This window comes from Protopterus annectens, chromosome 3.part0 (assembly GCF_019279795.1).
Source record: "Protopterus annectens isolate FY-2018-M chromosome 3.part0, PAN1.0, whole genome shotgun sequence".
Taxonomy (NCBI): domain Eukaryota; kingdom Metazoa; phylum Chordata; order Ceratodontiformes; family Protopteridae; genus Protopterus; species Protopterus annectens.
The window spans coordinates 428,168,606-428,187,378 of record NC_056731.1 but is presented as its reverse complement, the minus strand read 5'-3'; positions in this window follow the sequence as shown (position 1 = coordinate 428,187,378).

The window sequence follows — 18,773 nt, the reverse complement described above, 5'->3', positions numbered from 1 at the left end:
AAGGTATGTTAACTTTAGGTTTTCTATAGCACTCAGTTATAGAAATTTACCTACACTGGGCTGTGATTGTTGGTCATGGGTACATTCACAGACTTATGCTTATGTTTTTTCACAGGTGCTCGACTGTCAGATTCCTCCTCCATGGATAAAGGCATGTCTGATGCATGGGAGCTACCTGGACCTAACAATGCTGATGGCAGCCAAATTCCAGCACAGGTATGGGCCACAGTTGTGGTAATATAATGTATAATGTGATGGGCATATCCCTTCCTCCTACGATGGACACAGCAGTTGTGCCTGTGTAATCCACTCCTCAGTCTCAGGATACCACAGTGTGACTAGATGTGGCTGATAAGTCAATACAGGGAGTGTCCTCCACTTCAGCAACTGAGTCATCCTTGGCCATTGACCATGGTGAGAGCAGCAGGGCTCACTACATTGGTGGCTAGCAATACCAGGACTACTGACTCCTCTTGATTTGTGTGCCTCTATGGCCACTATGTGATGTTTGTGTGGGCCAGTTATAGAAGCAGAAGCAGAAACCAATGCTGACATAGCTAAGTTGGCCATCTGTATGTGGTCTGCTTGTTGACCTGCCAGAGGGCCAGTCCCATTTAGGCTGTATAATGGAAAATCAGTCTAGGGAGTTTGTATGTTGCATATGTACTTAAATAGTCACTCATCATAAGGACTCCACTTCCGATAGGGAAGCCCTCCACCACCACAACCACCACCAGCACCTCCAGACAATCATCCAGTACTGTGGGTAAATTGAGGATGACATGCAGATACAGATACAGTGTCCATGCTGAGACCACCCAGAGCACATCATGACATTGACATGCATGGAACATTCCATATTCTGTCTAAACTGTGAATCATAGTTTCATATGTGATTACTAGTCTAACTGCCTTGGGAGCCTTTTTAAGCCTAACTATGCTTTTCCTAAGGTATCTATCATGATTTGATACCCTGGGGTAATATTTTAAGGGTTGGATATTTACTTGGATGAAAGGTGGTCAGGTATTGACAGGCTGCATAGTTGCCATACCAGTGGTAAATTTTCAATTTCCCATCCACTGGTCCAAGTTACACTTGAATTTATATGTATATAAAGCCTGTTTCACTGGAAGAATAGTGTCTAAGATGCATACCTGTCTAACATGTCTTATTTATGTTAAAGTTGAGGTTTAAGTCTGTAGATTAGATATTTATGATGTTATTAGCATTACAGATGTTCAACAGATGCATCACAGTAAAATCACAGCATGCTTTATAGGCCAGGCATCGATCGTGTGACAGAAGTCTGTAAGGGACTGAGTACAAGGATAGGACTTTGAGGCACTCAGCGTAGAACATGTTGTTTGCTTCCTGTATTCTTTTTTGTGAATGGCCTCTGTGGATGCTCCAGTTGTTGCAAATGCACTGCCAGATACATATCAAGTGGTGTGTTGTACTCAATGACTGGTCAGATGAGGGCTAAGTGCAGCAGAAAAATGGCATCCATGGACCTAAATGCCGTACCAGTGTTTATAGGTTGTACAGCATAAAATGATTTTCTCACCATCATAGACACATGATGGTCAAAGGCCAGGTTACTGTCTACATGTAGGCATTTTCAAATCCCTGGCCACTAGGTCTACTCTTAGGGGTGTATTATCAATGAGGTAGTTTCAAGGGATGACCATCTTGCCAAAGGATGCCATTATGCATTTATTTGCATTGCGTTTTAGACCTTGGCTCTGGCAGCAGTTGTTTGTTTGTTTGTTGGACCTTCTATGGGTATTTGTGTCTTTGAGGGATTCAGTAACTATGCCTAGTTTACAGTCATCTGCAAATATAGGCAGCCAGAGGCCCCTGATGCTGGCTTTGACTTCACAGAAGTAGATGCTAAATAAGACAGGCCCCTGCACTGAGCACTGTGGGACTTCACTAGTGACTGACCTTTCTATGCCGGTATTCACCCCTCATCCTAACTTCCTGGGACTATCTATGATCCAAATAACTATCTATTTTGTACATATGGATTTATGCCTAATTTACTGAGTTCATCTACAATGCCAGAGTGAGATATTGTGTTGAATGCCTTGGCCAGGTTGAGGTAGACAGTGTGCACATTTTACCCTCATCCATGGCTTTAGTGATCTACTTGAAGAGGCCCACCAGGTTGAGTAATAATGACTTGCACTCTGCCCTAGATTAAACCAAACTGGCTTAGATCCAATGTCGGTAGGTTTCATACTTCATTGTTTTTCATTTCAATCATGGTTCTTTCTATGTTTTTCTTAAGAGACTAGTCAGAACTTATGGGTCTGCAGCTGTCCTGGTCCATACGTGGCCCATCTTTGTGCAGAGGGATAAGAGTTGCAATCCTGCATTTGCTAGGCACAAAACCTGTCAGGATGCTATAGTTAACTAGTAATTTTAGTGCACCTGATAGATCATTTTTCATGCTATTTAGGAAGCAACTTGAGCTATCATTTGGGCCCATTGAAGCAGTATTCCTGGCATTAGAGAGTAGATTGAAGACCCTTTCCCTAGTGATAGTTGGGAGAGTTATGGTTGAGGGAATTTCCTGATGGGTGACTCAAGGGGGGGGGGGGGTAAAATGTGAGCTATATGTGTTGGCCAGTAGATTTTGCTATATCTTCCAGATCAGTGTAGGTGGCTCCATTCACAATTAGTTTGGCACATTGCTGTGTATTGCCTTTGAGACTGTGGATGCAGATGATAAAAGCCTTATGAATGTCCTTTGCCTGGAAGAATATTTTTACATCAATTTTGGCTTTGATAGACTTGGCCTTGCTGAGACAGATGCCAGGTGTCAGAGCCATGGCCTCAAGCTCAATGCCAAAAAGTGCAGTGTCATCCCCTTTGGTAAAAACTCTGTACCCATGAACTACCACATAGGCAGCAATCTACTTAACATCAAATGCGTGATAAGAGACCTTGGGACCCAGGTGGACAATAGTCTCTCCTTTGATAGTCACATCACCACAGTAGTCAGGAAGTCCTTCTACGTGGCACACCTCATCATAAAAGGGTTCTCATCCAGGAAAAAAAAGGTCATTGTTCCCCTCTACTTGACAATCATTAGACCCATTATAGAGTACAATGCCCCTTTTGGAATGTACCTCACAAGACATCTGCAGCAGCTGGAAAGGCCACAGAAGTACCTCACAAAGAGGATTACTGTCCTCAAACAAATGCCCTACACTGACTGCCTCAAAAACTCCAGCTTTACTCAGTAGCATATCGCCTACTCCGAAGTGATCTCTGCCTAACATATAAAGCTATGTCAGACCCAAAGCTGTTGGACATGCTACACCTAAAGAAATCCCAATCCCTCTGAGCTACACGCTCTAGGGACCTAAACCTTGTCACCACAATAAACAGGACATGCTGGAGGGATAGATTCCTATCCCAGAGACTTCCCATACTCTGGAACAAGCTACCCATCTATGTCAAGCAAAGTTCTTCATTAGCCCTCTTCAAGAAAAATCTTGATGAGTGGATGGGAAATAGGAAATACACCCCAGGGATCACTTCTGTGTCTCTGCTCGACAGTGGCACAGGAAAATAACTTTCTTGGGTGGCATAAGCCAGGGAACCTTGTTGGCTAGGCTTATGTATGCCCTTGGGCCGATAGCCTAGTACCTACCTATGAACCTATGAATAGTCCCCCAAGATACTTGCTTTGATTGACAAGGGAGGTTTTAGATAGCTATGACTTTCCTAAGAGTGGGTGTCCCCAATGGACTTGGTATATACTGTCAGTGCATAGATCTTCTGCTGGTGCCCCTAACCTGTCCATCTGACCTTAGCACAGTGTCACACTATCTACTGAGTCTATGTACACCAACCCATGCTGACCAGCATCATCTATCCCTGTCCAGTCACAATGCAGTAATGACACCACTCCCTCCCCTGACCAGTCTTCCTGGCTCCCCATGGTCACTCATCCATGAGACACAAAATCATATACAACATTAGCCCATGCCCCCACTCCCATACATACACTGTTACTTTAGCCCACTCACCTGTACATATGATGACAGCTGTGTCCTTCCACTTGTAGTCTACTGTCTAAGTACCCTGTGACTAATGCACAGTGTGGCCAATCCATACATTGTGTAGTTGAGCTTGGTTGTATTATTGCATGACCCACAATTACTTATGTGTACTGTGTTTAGTCTGGCCCATAGTTATGAACCCTATGTGGCCCCTTAGCTAGTGCCATGGCATGCTGGACCTGCCTCCACCTCACACAGCCCTGTCTTGCAGTCAGCTCTTCCAAAGGCTCTTTATCAGATACTTCCTCTGCTGGTGACTCTGATACCACCTCTTCTCAAGAGTCTCTCTCCTGCTGCATCTGTTTCAGTAAAAACATGTTGTCTAATAATGCACACACACATGGCAAATATCCTACTGCACATTTCAGGGTCATATTGCAGGCCCCCACCAGAAACAGCTGGACAGCAGAAGTGAGCCTCAACTCACTTGCGCCTATACCACTACTTGTTTAAGTCCTCGTGTGGTGCCTTCAGCACCACTGACAGGAAACAGATTCCAGGCTGCACACCTAAAGCTCCACAGTGCTCTCTTAACTTTAATTGTGCTGCTGTGCAGGGCCTGCAAAGGATAATTAAATTCCACATGTGTGCACATATAAAACTAAAAAAAAAAAAAAAAAAGTGCTAGCATAGGAAAAGTTAATGAAAAAAATTTTTTTAAAACATTTTTTATTGATTTTCATGAAACAAAATAATAAAATAATACAAGAAATATGATATATAAATATGCACAATATATGTCTTAAAAACATCATAACATGGAACAATAACTATTTGCAACGTCCATAACAGATATAATGTCATTGTTGTGATTACATTTTATCTAGTATTTTTTCAAGCTTCAACCAAGTTAATTTCTTATGTGTTATCTTAGTAATTCTTTCTGAAATAGTTTGCAACTCCCTGTTACATACAAGTTTAGCTAATAGTAAAAAATCTGTAAATGATAGGATTTTTTTACACTTCCAGTTTGACATAATGATTTTTCTTGCAATTGCAAACAAGGACTAAAGAAGGTGCACCTGTGTATTGGGGATATGTGTTGGTATCGGTGCATTGAACAGTAATAATGAGTCAGATACTTCGCAGTTGTCCAACCACAATGCTTTTATGAAATTTCTGAACTCTATCCAGAATGGAGTTACTATTTTACATGTAAGAAACATGTGTACCCAATCTGCACAAAGTATTTCCTCACATCTCCAACATTTATTAAGATTATTTTTTTTTTATATCAAGTCCATTTTATGTGGGGTAATAAAACTTCTATGGATGTATTTCCAAGTGGAGATTTTCCAAGAAGGGGATGATGTTGTGCTACTAATTGATTTATGTACTAATTCTTTATCACTATCTGAAAAAATGGATTTGTTTATTCTCTCTTTGAAATTCCATAAGGAGTCCTCTGGGATTTGCATATTGGTTCTTAAAGATTTATATATACTTGACAATGACAGAATACTATTAACATGTAAAGTGTTTATTTCACAAAGAACAGAAAGTATTTTAGTAAAGGTGTTGTGCTGGTGATATGACATATTTTGAATTCATTAACTATGTATTCTCTAAATATTTGTATGTTCAGCCAGTTGCTGTGCTTTATCTTATACCTGGCCATAAAAGAACATGGTTCGTGGATATTATTATTGCAGAGAAACTGGTGTCAGAAAACTAAACCATTTTCTTCCATTATTTTTATTTTAGATACGCTGAAAGATTCCAGACATGTCTTCGTGTATGCTATGGGAAATATTACAAATATTAAGCTTTTTGTCATATGATTTTTGTTTATCTTTTTAAAATTATCTAATATATAATTAGTGAAAAGATAATTTTTTTTTTATTCTTATTGGTATTGTAGAAATGGTCTTTGACAACAAGGAAGATTTTTTTATTTTCTGAGAACATATTATTGTCAATATTTTTGTCTATGTCAGATAATAAGATACTTACATGGAGAGTTTTCCAATTAGAACTATATTTGGAGTTTAACCATTGGTTCATCACATTAAGTATGGTCGATTTCGCATAAAGTTCTAAATTTGGGAATGCTATTCACCCATCTTTCCAGCTTCTGTAGTGCCAAGCATGGCTGATTCTTGGCTTTTGAGGAAACCATAGGAAATTTATTAACATGGAATTTAGTTGCTTCATTAGCTTTTTGGATGGGGAGGCAATTAAAGTTTGGAAGTAGAATAAAATTTTGGATAATATGATCATTTGTATTAGTGACAGTCTTCTTTTATACCATCTATTTAAAAATGCATTAACTGTGGATAATAGGTATTTGTAATTTGTTTTTAAAGTATTTCCGAAGTACTTAATGGTGTCATTTGCCCAGTTAAAATTGTTGTGTTTTCTAAGTAAAGTGTTTACTTTTTTATTTATTAATAATGTTTCTGTTTTGGTGTGATTAAAGCTTAGGCCTGAAACCTCTTCAAAAACTTGCAGGGATTTTGTTATATGATCTATAGAGGAATCTATATTTTCAATTGTTAGCATGGCATCATTCACAAAAAGTTGTATTTTATAAATGTAGCTTGGACTAACAGAAAATTCCCTTATATTAAAATTTGCTCTTATGAAGTTAGCTAGAGGTTCTACTGATAGGGCAAATAATAAGGGGGAGAGTGGGTAGCCTTGTTTAGTGCCTTTTAGGATGTTGAGTGGACCTGATAAAAAAGCGCCAATGTTGATGTATGATATTGAGTTAACATATAATCTGTTAATTATATCGATAAAGTCAGGGGAAAAGTTATATACTTCTAATACTTTAAATAAATAGGACCAATTTATAGAGTCAAAAGCCTTGTTTAAGTCGAGGCTAATAATTGATAGTTTTTTTTATTTTCCTGTTAGCATGATCTACTAAGAAAGGAGCTTGATAACATTGTCTTGTACTCTCCTATTTAGGCTAAAGCCTGTTTGATCATCACCTATTAGGTTAGGCATCAGTTGATTTAATCTGTTAGCTAATAAAATTTTATAGTCCACATTTCATAGTGAAATGGGACAGTACGTAGTTACTATTTTGGGGTCTTTGTCCTGTTTTAGGATAGAGGAAATCTTGGCATATTTCCAGGAAGGGAATGAGCTTGTCTTTTTTCTGAATTCCTCAAAAGCTTGTAAAAGTATCTTTAATGTATCATTTGTGAGTTGCCTCACAGCAAGAAGTTCTCCGGTTCGATCCTTGGCTGGGTTGCCTTCTGTGCGGAGTCTGCATGTCCTCCCTATGGTCGCGTGGGTTTCCTCCGGGTGCTCCGCTTTCCTCCCACATCCCAAAGACATGCTGTAGGTGGATTGGACACTCTAAATTGGCCCTAGGTGTGAGTGTGTGCATGTGTGTGCCTTCTGTGGAAGGTCGGGCTGGCAACTCGACACCGTAAAACTCCACTGCCAATCATGAGCGGACAGTGATCCGCTGTGGCGACCCCTAACCGGGAAAAAGCCGAAAGAAGAAGAAGAAGAATTTATCATCTGTGAGTACTTTATAAATTTCTCCTATTAATCCATCTAATCCTGGGGCTTTATTGTTCTTAAGGCTTTGAATTCTCTCTTTTATTTCACTTAATGTTATTGGTTTGAGAAGTTTGGTATTCTGTTCTTTTGATAGCTTGTTGCCTATGTTCTCATTTAAGAAGTCTTTTTGGACATTGTTATTAATATTTGGATTTGTGTGATTTATTATTTTGTGATGTTTTCTGAAGGTCTCAAGAATATCTTCTAAATCTGTTATAATTTTAGTTTTATTTTTAGTTTCATCAACAATTTCCCTTATACGTTTAACATTGGTTAAGTTTTTTGATTTCACAGCTAATCTATGCATGTTTTTTGGGTTAACAGAGTAAGACTGAAATTTGATTCTTTCTAAATTTATTGCCACTTTCTGATTAAAAATTTACATGTAATCAAGGTTTAATTGTTTCAGTTCTGTATTTATGTTTATGTCTTTATTATTTAGATTTCTTTTTAGTTTATCAGTTTTTGATTGTATTCTTGATAGTGTACTATCCCATTCCTTTCGTTTGTTTAGGTACCAGGTTTTGATTTTACAAAAAAATGTAAGATTTCAGCATATCCCAGACAATAACTTTAGAAGTACTATCATTGTTATTTATGTCTAGAAATATTTTGATTTCTTTCAGTAACCATTCCTTAAACCCAGTTATCTTAACAATGTATGCTGGTATTCTTTGCCAATATACTAGATGACTAGATTTCATGTGGATTTTAAAGAAAATAGCATTGTGGTCGGACATTGGACAGGAGCTAATGAAAACTTCCTGAATTTTTGAGAATAAATAATCTGTAACCAATACCTTATTGATGGTAGTTTGTGTACCAAATCTGTATGAGTAATGTGTGTATTTTAGGGATTTGGATTCTATTTTTTCATAAATATCTCTTATGATTGACCTATTGATGAAGTTGTTCAATCTTTTAGCAGGTGTAGATATCTTAAACTTATCACATTTAGTAGTGTCACTTCTGGAGAGAATACAGTTAAAATCACCTGCATATATTATTTCTCCCTTAGATTTGATTGCAAGTAAGTCAAGATATTTATTCGCTTTTGCAGCACAGACACTGGGTATCCACTAAGTATTGGCTAATGTGATTAGTTTTTTTTTAATTATTTCTAGAATAATTAAGCAGAACATGCCATTTCTGTCTGAACATGTGTTGATTATTTTAGGTACTGGTAGTGTTTTTCTCCACAATATCATGGAGCCTCTGTCTTTTGGTCCGAAAATGAGATTCTGCAAGTATAGAGTAGCTTCAAATCTCCTCCTATTATATGAGTTTCTTGCAAGAATGCAATATCTACTTTCTTAGTTTTCAAATATTTGGTTAAGCTTCCTCTCTTTATAGGATCGTTGAGTCAATTTACACTTAAGGACAAACATTTATATGAAAACATTCCTATAGATTGTGTTAGATAGTAAAGATTCTGTTATGAACATAACATGAACACTGAGTATAAATGGTAAAACATTTAAAACTATTTACAAGTCTAAACATGGAATATTTAATTCCTGGTTTAATGAGAAGTTCCTCAAAACTACATTTGTCCATCCTAAGAACAGTAATCTACGTCCGTTCTGTGCTACTACCATTAAAATAACTGTATAGAATGTAATAAGAAGTGAGAAAAATAAAAGGCTACTCCTCAGAATTGTTACTGATTTGAGTAGTGAAATATCAAAGTGTGTGAAATTAAAGTTAATACATTATTTGTGATAATTATGTATATTAAAAGTAATTATCTTTGTACAACCAAATCAGAGAGTAATTTTAAAACAAAAGACCTAGTGTATTGTTACTGGAGTAGGGAAATAGTAATGCATTTAGGTACCTTATATTTAGCTATGAGTCTAAAAAGTTTTCCAGATAGTGTTAATAAAAAACATGGAACTATCAACAATTTTAAGAAAATCTATTAAGATTTAAACTAGAGAGCACTATAGCTATCCAAAAACTAGTAAGTAACTCTCTCTGTAAATTAATAAGAACAGGTATTGCAAGTACTGGCAATAACAATTGAAGAAATTACTAATATCCAACTTCTGTACATAGGGGCTATATCAGAACATCAAAGTTTTAAAACTTTGAATGTTCTAATATCGACCCTTTTTAATCGAATGCTAAAAATAGCGAAGCTGCAGAACACCAAATTCTTTCCTCAGGAAAGTATTCAGTTGGCCGGTTCTGTGGCTTTGCTATTTTCAGTGCTGTGGTGGAGATTTACGGATCGGGTTCAGGTAAGTGTGCGATTGTGTGGTTGTTAGGATTAGGGCGCGGATTAGGTGAGTTAGGGTTAGGGCGTGGGTTAGGTGAATTAGGTTTAGGGGCGGGTTAAGTGAGTAAGGGTTAGGGTGTGGGTTAGGTGAGTGTGCGATAGTGATGGACCTTAGGGTTTGGGTTAAGGTAAGTGGATAGATAGTAGTGTATGTATAGTTTAGTGTAGGGTTAGTTGTAGGATTATAAGTGTATGTGTGTGTATTGATGTTTTTTAGGTGTGCTTGTGTTGTGTGTATGTGTTTCAGAATAACAATTTTTTTCCCCCAAGGAAAAAATTTGCTGTTCTGAATGTTCGATATTATGTAGTTTAGATATTTTAGGTTCGATGAAATAGCGTTCGCTATTTTCATCTTTCGATAATGTGATATAAACGCTGTACATATTATGCTAGGGACAACTATAAACATGTACATGTATAAATGGCACAGACAACACAGTAATATGCAACAGTTGAACAGCAAATGGTATAGATACACAGACAAAGTAGGTTTGAATACCTCAGACCCCTATATACTGTTATGCAAACATAATGTAACAGGTTGAAAAATTGCTGTCAGCAATAAAAAATGATTTTTTTTTCAGCATGTACAGCTGCATGCTTAAAAGCAGTTCACTATAGTCATTTTATGGTGTGGTCTGCTTTCTTTCTCCCCTAAGAGCTTCCAGTGCACATTTGATCACATAACTGAATTTTAGTTTTAAACTTTTCTCTTTTAATTTTGTTTTCCTGTCAGCTAATTTTGCCTTTCTTTCTGGCTGTACACTAAGCAAGAAATGGTTTGCTTACCTTACAAATCCATGTCTAAAAACCTAATTGATTGCTATATCATAATGTCAGACATCATGGTGCAGCAACCATTCAGAATGTTAGACATTTGTCATTGGCACAATTTCCTGATCCTTTCATTTTATGGGTGCTTGCTTTCCCACATGATTCGATCAATATACGTCGGGCTATTTCCTATTGATCTTTCTTGATCCTTCTTCTTCTTCTTTTTTGGGGATCCAAAGAGATGTAGGTGTGGCCTGCACATTGTGCTTTATCATTAACATAGGAAAAGAATTTGCTTGAGCAGGACCATGTGATCCTGTGAAGTGAGTGCCTATGTGTGCAGACTGACTTGTTCATTTTTACTTTTTTACTCTTCACAATGTATTTTTGCTGCTTCACCTGGCATGCATCAGAAACATTTGTCACGATGCCACATGGACTAAACTAAAAAAGCCATGATCATAGCATTTCAGGAAGTGCAGTAGTTGTGTTGGAATATAACACCTGGTGGTATCTGGCAGTCTCCATACTTCTTTCTGTTGGCTGGGGGGGGGGGGGGGGGCTTGCTTCTCCAAGTATTATGCCTACAAGAAAATGGAGCTTCAGAGTTTCATAATTATCTGTCAGACAATGCTGGAATCTGCTACACCACTACTGTTTAATCAACTCATATTATTTAGGGGTTTGTAGCAGGACAACAACAAATTAGCTAATATTGGGTAAGAGAAATAAAGGCCAAATTGCATGGCATTTTAGTGACAGTCTTGGTGACCACTAATGAAAACTTTTACTAATAGTTGGTAGATCTTATTTTTGTGATTTAATGAAAATGAACTGAGTACTGAAAAGTGGAGAAAATGTATATATGTAACATATTGCAGAATACCTGTTTGATTATGTTTTGGTGAAACAGTCCTTCTCCAGCTGCTAGGCAAATGTTCTATGTCTGGCATTTTGAGAAACTATAATCTGCAGCTTGTTACTAGGCCCAGAGATTACTTAATGCAATTTATGTGTTATTTAATCTAGTTAAACTTTTACAGATCACATACAGTTTTCTATCCCCCTTAACAGTGTTAAGATGGCATTCTGAAACCACTGTATGTGTGTAAGTGGAAGTTTGCTGTCATTGTTGGTACTTTGGACTTTATTTGCAAATAAAGTATTGTGCATTGCAGTTGTTCAATTCCAAAACATTCACTTGAAAGTTACCCTCATGTTTATGGTATCATTAGGTGGCCAGCTACTGGTCATTTGGTGCTTCTGTATACTTATGGTGAGCTTTTCATATCATGTGTACTGCAGTGTTTATTATAGATCTGTTTGCTGCATACTGGAGAAGCACATACATGCTGCTATTGGGGGTGTGGAAAACCAACTCTACCATGTAAAGTCAAGCTGGCACTAAACCTTTATAATTGTATCTAACCATCAATAGCTTTATTCTTCATTATATTTAATGATCAGTACAACTGGCATTTGAAAGTTCATTACATTTGAACTATGCTACAGAAGTGAGAATTTGTTGTGCCACAAAAGGTACTTTAAATTCTGAAGTGCACATTGATGGATTTTCTTTAGTATGGCTGTCGATTAAACCTAGCAATATGAATACAGGGACTAAATCTGAATTTGATGTTAGAATGTTGTGTTATAATAGCTTGCAATGGCTGACATGATTTAGAGCTGTTAGCCATTTTGTGGGGGTTATATGAGTGTGAGATTGATATGTGTAAGTAAGGGAGGTAAGGGTGGGGCCCCCACATGGGGGTTGTGGATGAGCCAAGTCTCCTCATGTAAATTAATTTTCATTGCATTTTTATGTAGGGTGTAGTGCATTTCTTTGTGTGAGTTAAAGACTTTTTAAATGTAGTGTTCATGGGGTGTTTACTGTGTTTCTTTTGGGGGGTGCTGATTTTATGGTTATATTTAGGAGGATGAATCACTGAGAAATTTTGCCCATTGTGTAGTCGATAGTATTTGGTAGTCCAGCTTTTTAATGCTCAGTCATTCCAAATATATTGATGTATCAACATCTGCATGCTTATATTTAACTGAGGGTACAGTTCAGGAATGTCTGGTAACCCAAATACATTGCCAAATTATGAATATGTGCCATATTAAGATTTATATTAATAACATGAATGAGAGAATATATATGATACTTCATGGTATCAAATGAAAGTCTACATAATGCTGCATAAGTTACCACCAATACCTGCTGTCTGCCTTCTACCAGTTTACAGATGTTTATACTTGTTTACCAATTAATTATGTATAGATACATAAATATCACATTTCTGCAAATATCTCAGCTTTTGGCCATCTAGATCCATTGTAGAAAGTACAGTTGTGTACACTTACCATAAATGTAGATGTTGGAGTGTATTCACTGTTGCAGTCATCACCTGTGGGTTATCCCTGCTGTGGTAGCCCTTAGCTGTCCCGAATACCAGAGTCAATGTTGTTCTGTGTCAGCTGCTGTCACCTGTAGTCTGATGTCAGGTCGTCAGTGCTATAAAGTAAGGTAGCCAACTCCATTACATCAGTTTTTCTTGCCTTAACCTGTCAGAAGCACAAGAAAATATGGTAAAGTGGTCCTGGTAGCAAAAAGCCACCATGGGAAGCTTATGTCCCGCTAGGGAAAGAGGATATAAGGGGAAAGAGGAAGGGAAACCAGGACTGCAACAGTGAATACACTCGAACATCTACATTTATGGTAAGTGTACACAAATGCACTATGTTCTTCATGTTTCACTGTTGCAGTCATCAACTGTCATCAACTGTGGGAGGACTCCCAAAGCTGAGGAGAGGGGTGGCAGGATTAGTTAGAGCCCTAGGCATGGGACAGCAAGCCCTGCAGAACTGCAGAGGCAAACCCTGCCCTAGCCTTAGAGAAAAGAGGTAGGTAGTAATGCTTTGTAAAAGTATGGACAGAGGTCCAGGTGGCAGCTTCCAAGATGTCCCTTGTGGGAACTCCTCTGAGGAATGCTGTGGAAGTTGCCCTAGTGGAATGGGTATAAATAGACTTAGGGGGTATTTTCCCATGTTGTCTGTAGCAGAAATGGATACAGTGTGATATCTATTTGGAAATGGTTTGCTTGGAAATGGGCTTCCCTCTGCCCCTGGGGCAAAGCTGACAATAAGCTGGTCTGTTTTTCTGAAGGGTTTACTATGGTCCAGGTAGTATCTGAGTTGTCTGTGCACATCTAGTGAGTGCAGAATTCTTTCCCCCTTGTTTTGAGGGTTAGGAAAGAAGGTGGGTAGATGTATAGCTTGGTGAGGGTCTCATCAGATACCACGTTGGGCATAAAGGAGGAGTTAGTCATCAGGATGACCCTGTCTGCATGGAAAATGATGAAGGGCTCCATGGCCATGAGTGCCTGAAGTTCTGAAACCCTTCTGGCTGAGGTGATAGCTAGTAGGAAAGCAGTCTTCCAGGAGAGGTATTTCAGTTCTGCTGAAGCAGCAGGTTCAAATGTTGGTCTTCTTCTTTTGGCTTTTCCCAGTTAGGAGTTGCCACAGCAGATCACCTGTCTGCTCATGACTGACAGTAGAGTTTTACAGTCTTGAGTTCCCAGCCCGGCACTTAACCTTCCACAGAAGGCACACACACACACATGCACTCCTGCCTAGGGCCAATTTAGAGTGTCCAATCCACCTACAGCATGTTTTTGGGATGTGGGAGGAAACTGGAGCACCCAGAGGAAACCCACACGACATGCAGAATCTGCACAGAAGGCATCCCAGTCGAGGATTGAACCAGAGAACCTCTTGCTGTGAGGCAGCAATGCTAACCACTGCACCACCTCAGCTGCCCCAGGTTCCAATTTTGGTAAGGTTCGTTTTTCTAAAATATAATTCAGGTCCCAGGCTGGCGTGGGTGGCCTTCTGAGAGGCCTGATATTAGAAGCCCCTCTGAGGAATTGTTTAATCAAAGGATGTGAGAAGAGGGGCTGGTCTGTTTTGAAATGAGCTGAAATGGCTGAGGCATGGATTTTAATAGAAGAGAAGGAGAGGCCACTATTGAGTAACTTATCTAGGTTGTCCAGGATAAGAGGGATTGAAGGTTGTGAGGTACTGCCCCCTCTGGATTGGCTCCAGGAGAAGAATCTTTTCCATTTCCCAGCACAAGATTTTCTGGTGCTGGGCCTTCTGGCTTCTGTGATACTGCCTAGAACCTGTTTGCTTAACAGGGAACCCTTGTTTGCTTTTAAAGTATTAGCCATGCTAACAGTTTGAGAATCTGCAAGTCTAGGTGCAGCATTTCCACCTCCCCACCTGGGTCAAGAAGTCTGAGATCAGGAGAAGTTCCTGGGAGGCTATAATGTTAGGCTGTACAGTAAGGAGTACCAATGCTGTCTGGGTCAATCTAGAGCAATGAGGATGGCCTTTGGTCTCTCCTGCCTTATCTCGATCAGTACCTTGGGAATAAGAGGCAGATGAGGGGAATGCATACACAAAGAGGGAGTTCCAGGGGAAAGCCAAAGCATCCACCTTCCACGTTAGGTAGAGATACTCCATGTTACACAATTCTTTTAGCTGGTGGTTGAAGTGCGAAGCAAAGAGATCCACCTTCCGAGTTCCCCACTCCTGAATGACTTGCAAAAAGATTTTTCTGTGGCGCTGCCATTCATGGGAGTCCAGTAAATTTCTGCTTAAGTGATCTTCCAGGCTGGTAGATATTGGGCAATTAGGTTTAATCCCATGGAGAAGGCTGTCAGACACAGGTTCATGGCTAGCCTCCACAGAAGGTAAGATTGGGTCCCTCCCTGTTTGTTGATATACCACACTATTGTGGTATCTGTTTTGATAAGAAGAACCCCTGGCCTGAGGTGGGGTTTGAAGGATGTCAGAGCCTTTTGTACTGCCATCATTTCCTTTTGATTGATGTGTAAGGGAAGGTGCTGGGAATCCCAAAGACCTTGGGTGCATCTGCCTGCTAGGAGAGTGCCCCAAGCAATGTCTGAGGCATTGGTGTTGATGTTCTGGCCGGTAGGGTGGAGGATGAAGGGAAGATCCTTGTTCTTGGCACAGACCCCCGCCCACCAGAGAAACTCGGCCCTTATACAGGGGATCAGAGGGGGGATGTCTCTAGAGGCTAAGAGTGGTAACACCAAAGATTTTTTAGATACCACTGAAGTTTCCTCATGTAAAGCCTGGCCAGAGGAATTAGAAGGATGCAAGATGCCATGTACCGCAAGGCTTGCAGGAACTTCCTCACAGTCAGGTGACTTTTGGAAGCCAGCTGGGTAAAGTAGAGAGGCAGGAAGCTCTGCTTTTCTGGGGATAGGAAGGCCATTTGGGATGCTGTGTCCAGCAGTGTTTCCAAGAAAATTATCTTCCTGGAGGGTGTTTGCTTTGATTTCTTCTTGTTGATGGTGGACCCTAGGGAAGTTAGGAGAGTTTTGACAAAGAGAAGCTCCTGGAGCAGCTTTTCTTTGCACTCTGCATGAATGAGGCAGTCTTCCAGATAAGGGGAAATCTGTATATTTCTCTGTCTGCAAAATGCTATGGCCATTTGATGAATACTCTGGGTGCAGTAGCTAAGCCAAAGGGTAGCACACATAACTGCAAGTGTTGTGACCCTGCTCTGAAGTACAGGAATTTCCTGTGGGATTCCCTTATGGGAATGTGAAGATAGGCATATTTTAGGTCTAGGGTCAGCAGCCAGGCATTTTTTGTCAGCATAAGCACCAGCTGCTGCAAAGTTAGCATTTCGAATTTGGGGACCACCAGGAAGGTGTTCTGAATGGATAGATCCAGGATGGGTTTCCAAGTGCCCTCTTTTCCTGGAACAAGTAATAGTCTGGAATAAAAGCCTTTGCCTGTTTGATTTGAGGGGACAGGTTCTACTGCCCCCTGGGATATGAGAGTTTGGACCGGTTTCAATGCCTCTGCCCACTGATTTGGAGGTAAGTCTTGGTACCCTCTTGGAAATGGGAGTTCGTTGAAAGAGAATTTGCATCCATGAAAAATTATCTTTAAGACCCATTAGTCCTTTGTTACAGAAAGCCAATTTTCTTTTCAGAGGGAGAGCCTTCCTCCTAGCTTTAGGTGAGTGAAAGTAGGAAGGGTGGCTTAGAACTCCCTGCCTTTGGGGTGGAAGTTGTCCACTGTTTGGTTCTCTGCTGTGATAGGGGCTTGGGTGGTCTAGCCCTGCGGGGCTTACCTTGGTCATGTCTGCTAGGTGCAGGGAAGGACCAGTGCTTAGAGGGAAAGTTCCTGCTGAACCTGGGAGCTTGAACCTGAAAAAAAAATTTTACTGTTTGCATAGATTTTGCTTTGTCTTCCATCTTTTTAAGCACCTCTTCTGCTTTTGCTCCAAACAAGCAGTCCTTATCCAGGGGAGCATCAATTAGTTTAGACTTGACATGATCAGGGAGAGGTTGTTCCTTCAACCATGCATGTCTCCTAATTACAGATCCTGACACTGCTGCCCTGTTTGAGGTTTCTAGGGCATCATATCCACAGTGTAATAAGTGTTTGGCCACTTGACAAGTAGAGTGCAGTAAATCTGCTAACTCTTTCGAATTGGCACAGTCAGGAAAGGTTGAAATCTTTTGCTTTAATTGTTTCAAAGTGTGTTGTTGATATGTTAACATAAGGAACTGACAGCTGAGTGCTTGATAGCTAAGGTTGCAGAGGTGTATGCTTTTTTACTCCATCTGTCCAGAGCTCTGAGATCCTTGTCAGAAGGAAGAGGACTCTTGGCAGAACTAGTCTTAGCTCCTTTATGTCCCTGTGTAATGACCTCTGGGTCTGCAGCAGGATTTCTGTACAGGTATTTGTGAGAATCCGGTACTCTGTAGTACCTATCAAGTTTACTGGGAGCAGGAGGGAGGGCATCAGGGGCTAAGCTGGATTCATGGAAAACATCATCCACCACTTCTAAAATAGGGGGGATGGCCAGGGGTCTGTGCTAGGGCAGGTCCAGAAACTCTCTCAATCTTTTTTTAGACTGAGGGAAAATTCTGAGATTCCCATTGGAAATGTTCCTTGAGGGTGTGAAGGGTTTCCCCAAAGGAAAGGTCTTCTGGTGGGGAGGCAGAATGAATGGATTCCTCTGCATCTGAATCCTCATAAGCAGTCAGGGGTTGTTGTTCCTCTTCAAAATCTGAATAGTCAGATTCCTCAGAATCCTGTTCTGTCATAATTTCTGGAGAAGGGTGTCTTTTCCTTTTAGAAGTTGTGACCTGACTACCCCTGATAAGGGAGATGAGCTTGTCTGCCATTTTAAGCATTTGTGTTTGGGGTGGTGGAGCAGGAGCAAGATGGTGGCTAGAGGCAGATTTTCTAGGAGTGGCCTGGCTTCTGGGCCTAAGAGTATCCATTGGTCTGAGAGAAATGGTAGTCAGATGAGAAGATGTCATTTTTTTGTCTAGATCCGATAGTGCGAGAGGCCTCCTTGGAAACCGCTGCCTGCGTCGCAGCTCCAGACCCAACCAAGGCAGAGATAGCCAAAGACTAGGAAGATGAAGAAGATTTCTGCGGCATACCAGACTCCGAAAGGGTCTCGGTAGAGGCCTGCGTAGATATTGATTCGGGCATCAGGGGCTGCAAAAGCGCCTCACTAAATTCCAGAAAACTAATGACCTGCTTAGTGGTAGAGTCATTGGAAGGCTTAGCCTTCTGTAGTCTGTCTCTATCTTTATCTCTGCATTTTTTTGGAATGTCAACGGATTGTTGGCTGATGGATGCCATTTTGGAATGCAAAGACAGAAGACAAAAATACTTGTCTACAATAAGAGCTCTACGCCGAATGTTTCTCGAATTAAAGAGGGCACAGAATGGGCAACAGGGGACGTCGTGGTCTGAGCCTAGACAAGTGACGCAGTATGAAAGGAAGTCCCAGTGCGGGATCTGCTTTACACAGGGGAGACAACTGTTAACTTTTTCTGACATCTGTTAGTGCAAAAACAAAGGATCCCCAATGGGGTACTAACCTTTAGATGTTTTCAGCTGAAATTCAAACTCTGGTAGCAACCGACTGGCACACTTGTGAACTGCATCTGCTACAGGCTCCACGGCAAGAAAGACTAGTGTAATGGCATTGGCTGCCTTGCTTTATAGCACTGACAACCTGATGTCAGACTACAGGTGACAGCAGCCAATGCAGAAAAAC